General features: G+C 42.6%; 1 long non-coding RNA gene across 1 annotated transcript; it reads right to left on the bottom strand.

The window, feature by feature from the left end:
* Positions 1-315: 315 nt before the first annotated feature.
* On the bottom strand, positions 316-8,090 carry LOC143442053 (uncharacterized). Its single transcript, XR_013109945.1, has 4 exons — positions 7,541-8,090; positions 4,680-4,777; positions 3,783-3,979; positions 316-1,947 (listed from the first exon to the last, which is right to left on the bottom strand). It is a non-coding gene; the product is annotated as an uncharacterized LOC143442053 (long non-coding RNA).
* Positions 8,091-8,575: the final 485 nt, after the last annotated feature.

Genomic DNA, 8,575 nt, shown 5'->3' on the forward strand with positions numbered 1-8,575 from the left:
TTTCGTCAGGGTATATGGTTCCAGATGGCTGCAAAGTTGATCTAGCCGCTTTCTGCTAAAGTTGGCTCCCAACAGTTTGTTTGTTTGTTTTATGTTCATGAGTGTTTTGCTTGTGTGTTTGCCTGGTGCTCCTGGAGGTCAGAAGAGGGCATTGGGTCTCCTGAACTGGAGTTACAGATGGCAGCGAGCTCGGCACTAAAACTGGGGTTTTCATGAACTCTTCACAAGCACTTCACCAGCAGCTGCATCCCAGCCCCTCACGCTCCTTTATTTTATTTTTAGTACTTCATCTTTCCTTAAGACTTTTCTGTACATCTTTAATTCTGATTGCCCCTCCTCCAACCCTTTCCCCATCTCCCTGCCCTCCTTAAACCTTTCTACCTCAATATTTCCACTTCCACTGTTGCCCACTATGCTTACTACTTTATACTCTTTTAAAAAGTTTTACTGATTTAATGTACATGTTCCTCTCTCTCTCTCTCTCTCTCTCTCTCTCTCTCTCTCTCTCTCTCTCTCTCCCCGTGTGTGTGTTTGTGTGTGTGTGTGTGTGTGTGTGTGTGTGTGTGTGTGTACATTGTGTGGAGGTCAAAGGACACCAATCTGTGGTAACCATTTTCTTTTTTCACCAAGTGAGTTCTGGGAACTGAACTCACATCCATGTGGTAACCCTCTGGGCTCTCTCACTGATCTCATATTCTTAATCACCACCTGTAAAATGTGAGTTTTCTTGCCCAGCCCCAAGTTCCCAAAATAACAACTCTGACACTCAGTTTTATTTACAAACACCTTGGCCATAAGCTTTGGCTGTTTCCTGACTAGCACATATACTGATTACCTCTGTATTCTAATCTAAGTTCTGCCATGTGGCTGGGTACCTCAGCTTAGCTCCTGTGATTCTGACCCCTCCATGTTCCAGGGTGTATTCCCCACCTGGCTCTATCCCAGAATCCTTTCTGCCTACCTGATATTCCACCTTCTATTCTATAGTATGCGATACATACACACACACACACACACACACACACACACACACATAGTATTCAGAAACCTCAGAGACCTACAGAATGTGGCATTTAAAGATGCTATATTATTTTAAAGCTTTTTTTCACAAGACATCTGCTCCTGGCAACACCCCTATTCAACTATTCACCCCTATTCACCCCTTTCCTATAGGCCATAGTTTTTTTTTTAATTAATAAGTGATGTAACCATATAGTACACAAGAGAGTCTCTCTACAATTCTCCCTTTTAGTCCAATGAAAGGCTCTTTCTCAGATATCAGCTAACTATATACAATATTAACAAATTCCTAAAAACTAACAGGTAAGATTTACACTATAATGTCCAGTTCATATGTTTTGGCAAACTTGGAGAAAATATTCTATTATCTATCCTATCTTGGTGAGTTCAGAGTTCTGTACCTAAATCAATTTCTATCATAATTTGTATTACCAATCTAAAACATCTTAGATCCTAAACAACTTAAACTTATATGTGAAACTATAACTATCTTGTCTTCAACCCCATCAGAGACCTGAGAAGGAATACATATTACCTCAGTATGCAGGAAGTGCAGGCAAGCAGCTTCCAAAATTATAGAAATGACAGAGAGAGCTGACTGTCTGGACAGTTACCCTAAATCCTCTGAGTCATAGGAATATCATCTCCAGTCTTCTGGCCCAGATTATCTGACAGACTTTCTGTGAAGCCGGAGCTATGAAGGACTTGGCTGTCTTGTCCATGGAAATGCTAGCAGTCCACTTCCCTGCTTCATGGTTGTCCAGTTTGAACAGCATACTGTCAGTAGTTGAAGCAAGGGCAGGTTCTTGCCCAGTAGCAGCTGGCCATATTTGAAGCAGGCTCTATAAAGAGATTCTTCAATGCTCATCATCTTCTTTGAAGTTGAATAGGGGTGTTGCCAGGAGCAGATATGTTTTGTGAAAAAAGCTTTAAAATAATAAACCATCTTTAAATGCCACAGTCTGTAGGTCTCTGAATACTATGTACATATATGTATGTATGTATGTATGTATGTATCTATCTATCTATCTATCTATCTATCACACATCTGAACAGGCAAACATTGCTTGTTTCTAGCTATTTAATATCTGTTCAACCTAGGAAGCATATTTTTGTGATAACTAGTCTAGTGTCTAACATGACCATGAGCTTGATTGACTATAATTTGCAATACTTACTTATCCTAAACAGTTTGTAATAGCAGCTTATAAAGTACTGGAACTAAACTTTGTATTATTTAAATAAACTGCATAGGTTCAATACCTTATACAAGAGTTGAGATAAAATATACAGTATGTTATAATAAAATAATTTTAATATTTGTATAAATATACAAAGATTTATATCAATGTAAACAAAATATAACTTCAATTCTGTATCAATATACAAAATCCATACCAATGTAAGATTACTGGCTTATAGAATACCTTTTGGTTTAAGAGTAAATTTAATAATCTATCCTTTTTTCCTATTATTTCTATATTATTCCTATACCCCCTTTCTCTTTTCAACACTTCTCCTACATAGGAAAGAAGGATAGAGAAAAGAAATAGAGAGAAATCCCTAAGTCTAACCTCCTATACCTATTCTCTCCCTGATCAAGACCATTTAACAACTTGAAAACAAACCCCCTAAACGACAACAAATATTCATAACCCATTGAATGACCAAAAATATCCACCCTGCCTCTTGGGAATAGGGGAGGTGTCATTCTCTTAAAATTGCTTCCTGCTGATTTGAGGCATTGCTTTCCTTTTTGGGGAGCCCAAGAGAAATTGGAAAAATGGTCAAGTCCTAAGAAAGTAAGTTGTAGGGTGGGGAACATGAGGAACTAGAAAGTCCCAGATGCCAGGGATGCAGGAGGCTCCCAGGACCCAATGGGGATGACATTAGGCAAAATACCCAACAGCAGAGAGATAGAACCTTTAGAGACCACCTCCAGCAGATAGACATGGCTCCCAGTGGAATGATGGGGCCAACCACCCATCTCAAAATTTTTAACCCAAAATTGTCCCTGTCTAAAGGAAATGCAGGGACAAAAATGGAGCAGAGGCTAAAAGAAAGGCCATCCAGAGACCACCCCATCGTGCAATCTATTCCATTTGCAGACACCAAACCCCCACACTATTGCTGATATCAAGATGTGTTTGCAGACAGGAGCCTGGTAAGGCTGTTCTCTAAGAGACTCTGCCAGCTCCTGACTAAGACAGATACAGACACAGCCAACCATTGGACTGAGCCCGGGGATCCCAGTGGAAGAGTTAGGGGAAGGGTTGAAGGAGATGAAGGGGAATACAACCCCATAGGAAGAACAACAGTATCAACTAACCAGACCCCTCAAGCTCACGGGGAATAAACCACCAACTGAAGAGTATACATGGGTGGTCCATGGCTCCCAATACTTATGTAGCAGGGGATTGCCTTATCTGGCATCACTGGAAGGGGAGGTGCTTGGTCCTGTGGAGGCTTAATGCCCCAGAGAAGGAGGATGCTAGGGGAGTGAGGCTGGAGTTGGTAGGGGAGGGGAGCACCCTCTTAGAGGCAAGAGGGAGGGGAATAGGGTGAGAAGTTTGTGGAGCTGAGACATGGAAGGAGGATGACATTTGAAATATAAACAAAATGATTAAAGAAGGGAAGAAAGAAAGAAAGAAAAGAAAGAGAGAGAGAAAGAAAGAGAGAGAAAGAGAGAAAGAGAGAAAGAAGGAACGTTAGCTGTAACATTTGTTGTCTACTCTCTGTATGCTGAGAAAATGTAGGCTTACATAAAGTCCTGATTGGAACAGTTTGAAAGACTGGATGAAGTGCACTAGCTGCTTTGAAGTTGTCCTGGAAGCAAGTTTTGATGGAAAGCAACTGAGGCAGTCTGAGGCTGGGTCACTTGGGCTATTTGTCTTGTCTTCTTTGGTGTCAGATCCTTTTGCTCTGCAACCATAGAAACTCCCACAAGTAACACTCATTTCTGTAATAACATATATATGGAATGTGCATAGATTAGTCAAGGATGATGCTTCCATCTTTGAGCAGGTGAAAGATATCTATCTGTCTTTCTTTATAAGTTAGTTTGGACAGTATAACCAAACTGCAATATAACTCTCCATCCATGCCATATAAAAGGATGGCATATAACAATACATCATGAGAACTCCATAGCCAAGGTTTATTGGCTACACATAGACATTAATTTCTCAGCCTGTCTCAGAACTGTTCCCGTATAAAGGGATCAGCATATCTATTACCTGCTTTGTTGGTTTTGCTGATCTCTTTTTTCTTTTCTAACCAAGATCTCCGGGGTATCCCCCAGCCCCCTGCCGAGTCTGATTTTTATCAGTTTGGAAGGAATCCAAACTGATAAAACTGTTCTCTTCCCCAGTGCAACACACTTCCTGCCTTCCATTCTGAGTTTATAATCTATCTCTGGGGGAGGAGTCTTTAGTCCCCCTTTCTGTTTATTAAGCATCTCTTTCTTACATCTGTGTCTGTATCTTGATCTCTGTGGAGTTTTTTTGTTTTATCTACTGAAGCTGCTCTGGTTTTGATATCTGGGTTTTTAATGTCTAGTTTTAGAGCAGTACTGCTTAACTGTGTTGTAGATGAGTTTTTCTTGCTGTTGATCTGAACTGGCTGACATGAATTTGGGGCATTTCCTGACAAGGGGTTACCTTTTTTGTCCCTTGCTGATCTGCATTCCTTAGTCCAGTGTTGCCTTTGCCACATGTTCAGCATATTCCAGAAGGCTGGAGCCTTCTTTTTGGGTTATCTCCAGGAAAAAAAAAAAAAAACATTGTTTAGAAATGTTGTCTAGGGGGAGAGGAATGGGATAGGGCATTCCAGAGGGGAGACCTGGAAAAGGGATAACATTTGAAATGTAAATAAAGAAAATATCCAATTTAAAAAAAAAAAAAACTTGAAAAAAAAAAAAAAAGAAATGTTGTCTAAACAAATCCTTTGTCAAACATTGTTTCTAGGAATCCCTTGTCTGTAATCTTTGATGACCTACATAATAAGCCATATGACTGCTCCTTCCATATCTTGTACAGTTCACAGGAAAATTTCTCCCTGAATCATTATTATAGAAGAATTTATCCTTAGGAACTGAGTGTTTACTTTAGGGAATGATTTGATCTTTCACAGCCACAGCGATAGGCTTTTTGTGTTGTGATTGTTTGTCCAGCCGTAACTTAATTGAGAGCATTAAGCTCTATATCTGCAGTAGTTTTAATCCATTCATCAGGAGGTGCTGCTCTGGCCCTTAAAGATCTATCTAATGGCCTTTTTGCACTCAGCGTTAGCAGCTTCAAAAGCTAAAGATTTAATTAAAATTTCTCTAGCAGTTGGATCTGATATCGCTCTATTTAAAGCTGTAGTTAATTGAAGTGGAAACTTAAGGGTTCTCTGGAAAGTCGGTTGGATGGTGTTTTGCTGGGGTAAACATGTGAAGGAACGTTTAGCTGAAGAAGACATGGTGGAAAGGATGTTCTGCTAAACCAAGCACATGAAAGGACACGTGGTGAAGGATTCTTAGGCTAACAACACACATGTATTTGTCCACCTTACATTGTATAGTTGAGCTGCATTTGTCGGGACTCCATAAAGAGAAACCTGCCCAAAAAACTTCTGGTGCTGTGCTGCAGTTTACTGCCAATTTCATGGACTGGAGCTGATTGGCACAGTGGTGTCAGCTGAGACAGCTGCACGTGCTGAGGCAAGACCAGTGGAGCACACCTGATGTTTGGAGGGTGTCTTAGGGTTTTACTGTTGTGAAAAGACACCATGACCAAGGCAACTCTTATAAAGACAACATTTAATTGGGGCTGGTTTACTAGTTCAGAGGTTCAGTCCGGCATCACCAAGGTGGGAGCATCCAGGCAGTGTAGTGCAGGAGAGGCTGAGCATTCTACATCTTCATCTGAAGTCTGCTAGGACGAGGATCTTAAAGCCCACACCCACAGTGACACACCTGTTTCCACAGGGCCACACCCTTGAATAGCCATTCCCTAGGCTGAGCATGTTCAAACCATCACAGAGGGCATAAATAGGACTCCATGGACAGTTGGTGGAGGCTGAGCTAGTCTTGCTTATAGAGTTAGCTAAACAATGCTTGTGGGTCTAGCGTCCCTGAGAGAACGTGTGGTGTTCCTCCTGGTCCCTCCTGCAGAGGTAGGGCCACTGCTGCTGATTCATGTTTGCTATCCCAACTCAACCAAATTGGACTGCTGGGGTATCCATGAAGTGTTTTCGAGTGGATCGAGCTGCCGCTGAACTATGAACTGAACTGCCAATTTCCAGATGACACAGACAGGAGTTGCTCCAAAGAGTCTTTCTAAACAGGTCCACTTCTCCCATATCCTTTCTTTTCTATTACCTCTGGGTGGGTGATGGGTTAAAGGAGAGGTTAAGAACCATCATTAAGAAAGGATTTGAGCCGGGCGGTGGTGGCGCACGCCTTTAATCCCAGCACTTGGGAGGCAGAGGCAGGAGGATTTATGAGTTCGAGGCCAGCCTGGTCTACAGAGTGAGTTCCAGGACAGCCAGGGCTACACAGAGAAACCCTGTCTCAAAAAAAAAAAAAAAATAGGATTTGAAAAAATTACAGTTAATCTTTGTAAAAAGTCAGTGAAAGATTTATTTTAACCCTGAGTTACCATTTTAAATGACTCAGCTTGTCTCTGTTGTTCAGCCTTGTCCCAAACGTTTAAGGCTATTTGTACAACATTCTTCTAGGACAGCATCATCAAAGGCAATCTGAACTCTCAATCCAGAATATGGCCCTTCACCTAGTAAATGATCATGGACAGTATCAATATCTCTAGTCATATTTGGTTGCTCCACGATTGAAGCTTCATCTCTCCACCATGCCAGCCACTGTAATTGAGGGTCAGGCTCTAGGATGGCTGTTACCAAATCTTTCCAATCTTTTGGAGTTATATGACTATGTGTAGACCAATTATTAAGTGTCTGGAATACAACAAGGGTAAGCCATAACTCGTTACTGCTTCCTTAAACCTCATTAAGTCCTGTGCCTCTATAGGTTGCCATTTGAATTCTTGATAACCCCGTGGTCTAGATCTCTCCAGCCTGCTTTTAACCACACTAGTTGCAGCTACTGTGCCCTCAGACTCTGGTCAGAGAGAGAGAGACCTCAACCTCCATTTGCTATCCTTTGCAGGCTATGCAGCAAGGCAATGGCTTCTGGTAAGGAAGCGTACTTCTGAAATGCATTCAGCTTGTGCGTGGGTGCGTGTGTGCGTGCGTGCACATGCGTGTGTGTGTGTGTGTGTGTGTGCCAGACCAGCGCACTGTCCACTGAGCAACTTCCCCAACTCTCAATAACCTCGTGTAGGGATTTCTCTTCAACGCCTTCTGTTGCTCATTGCTTTGGAAAGAAAGCTGCTTTTCCAAGCTTTTAGAAGCCAATAGCCCAAGACAGTTTTCTAGCGCCCTCTGCTGTTGGATTTCTGTAATATTCCTAAACATATAAGTTACCCACCAGTTCATCTCTGTTAGGTTCCTTCCTTCTTACCCAGTGCTCTTCACTTGCTTCTGCTGTCCTTGATCTGGGTTGTAGTCTTCTTCTTGCTCTGGGGCTCTGCCTTAGACAGGAACAATACTAGTCAACTTAAGAATTCCTGGGACCAGAGAGCCGGAGAGATGCTCAGTGTGTGAAAGTGTCCTCTAAGCAAACCTGTCAATCTGTAATGGATCCCTCTATCTATGTAAAAAGCCAGATGCAGCAGGATTCGTCTGTGATCCAATGCACATGCTTTGGGGTGAGAGGGGAAGATAGAAGAGTCAAAGATCGCTGACGACGACGATGACAACAACAACGACAACAGTTCTTGGAATTAACAGGCAGTGATGGCTCATACCTATAATCTTAGATCTTGAGTGGCTGAGGCAGCAGTATTGCTGTGAGTTTGAGTTAGGGCCAGAGTGGGTTACACAGTGAGTTCTAGGCTAGCCTGGAATGAGAGAGAGAGAGAGAGAGACAGAGAGAGAGAGAGAGAGAGACAGAGAGAGAGACAGAGAGAGAGACAGAGAGAGACAGAGACAGAGTCAGACAGACAGACCTTGTAGGGACTATTGTGGAACTTTTGGCAGAAACCAGAAAAGATGAGTCATTTCTACTGAGATTGGTTGATTCTCCAGGTACCTCACAACCTGACCCAGAGGCCAGCCCACACACTTTGTGCCTGCTCCCTGCCCTCTGCCCTAGCCAGGAGGATAATCATGTATTGTTCACATGTTCCTTGCCCAACTAAGGGACTAGGTGGGTGGTTGAAGCCTCACTCTGTCTGTCTCTGATTTCTGCTTCTCTTGACAGTCTCCTGGTCATTAGCCTGACTGATGTAGCTACTGGCTTCATGGGGGATGCTGACTGTACTGGCCTCGTGGGGGATGCTGACTGTACTGGCCTCGTGGGGGATGCTGACTGTACTGGCTACTTTTTGTGTCAACTTGATATAGGTGGAGTCATTGGACAAGAGAGCCTCAAGTGAACATTCCTGTCCACCCTGAGATTGGCCTGTAGGCAAGGCTGTTGTGCGTTTTCTGGACA

Source organism: Arvicanthis niloticus, chromosome 4 (assembly GCF_011762505.2).
Source record: "Arvicanthis niloticus isolate mArvNil1 chromosome 4, mArvNil1.pat.X, whole genome shotgun sequence".
Taxonomy (NCBI): Eukaryota; Metazoa; Chordata; class Mammalia; order Rodentia; family Muridae; genus Arvicanthis; species Arvicanthis niloticus.